Genomic DNA, 1,181 nt, shown 5'->3' with positions numbered 1-1,181 from the left:
GACTGCCTCCTGGTCCAAGTATAAGTTTCGCATTATTTGATAGATGAGTATTTTACAGAAAGGAACAGATGAAAGACAGTTTCCCAATTTTAGAAAGAGTCAATAGATTCAGTGTTGTCCCTGCCCTTGACAAATGTGTCTTGACCCACTCCTTTTCCTGCTTCACCAGCATCCCCTTCTTCTCCCACCTACACCATTCAACACCTCTTTCCCCCTATCCAGCCCTTGATATGATGGCTTATACCTCAAGCCTTCTGGGCTTCTGTGAATCTGAATGTCTCATGCTGCTGCCAGTTTCTTATGCTGCAGCTAGTATCTCTTGAGTTTAAAAATCTCTATGTTCAAATACCACGTACCAGTATTAAGTAAGGTTACCTGTTTCCTTCTTATACATAGACCTATCTATATGCGCTCTGGTGGTCTAGGTGAGCAAGGAATTGTGCTACCAGTCCAAAGAATGGAGAAAGGATGCAACCTTGACAAACACGGTTCCTGGTCTTAAAACATGCAATGTTACTTTGTTCTTTTTTGTTAACTGCTTCTTAGTCCATGGATTGGTTTCACATAAGCACAAGTCACAATTAATCCTTCTCAATATTAGCCTTAATGTGTTATGATCCACACAATGGAATGCTTTTTAATATCAGTAAAACACAACTAAATGTTTTTCTGACATTTTTTACTCTCTGCCAAGATCTGCCTGACATCAGCAACATTAGCCTTTGTTCCCCTATTTTTTAATCCGGCTTGAATTTATGGTAATTGCCTTTTGATGCACTGTTCCATCCATTGTTTTAGTAATCTTCAGCAAGAGTTTTCTTGCAAGTGATATTAATACTATTGTCCGAACGTTTCCGTAGTATGTTGGATCATCCGTTTTTTGAGAGAGTAACAAATGGATCTCTTTGTGTCACTTGCTTTCCAAATTTCTTAGAATAGTCTACTGGGTATTCCCAGGACTCCCTCTGTTCATTGAAACATTTCAAATGTATTCCATTAGTTCTAGGGTCCTTATTTTTTCCAAAAGTCTTCAGTGTAGCTGGAACTTTCCTTTAGTACTTCGGCTGTTGATCTTATGCTATTCCCTGAAATGTTTGTGTGTTGATTAATTCTTTTTGGTATAATGACTTTGTGTATTATTTCCATCTTCTTTTGATGTTTTCTGCATCACTTAAGATTTT

Source organism: Elephantulus edwardii, unplaced genomic scaffold, assembly GCF_000299155.1.
Source record: "Elephantulus edwardii isolate Elephantulus edwardi_28Jun2011 unplaced genomic scaffold, EleEdw1.0 scaffold00085, whole genome shotgun sequence".
Lineage (NCBI taxonomy): Eukaryota > Metazoa > Chordata > Mammalia > Macroscelidea > Macroscelididae > Elephantulus > Elephantulus edwardii.
This window is presented reverse-complemented; position numbering follows the sequence as displayed.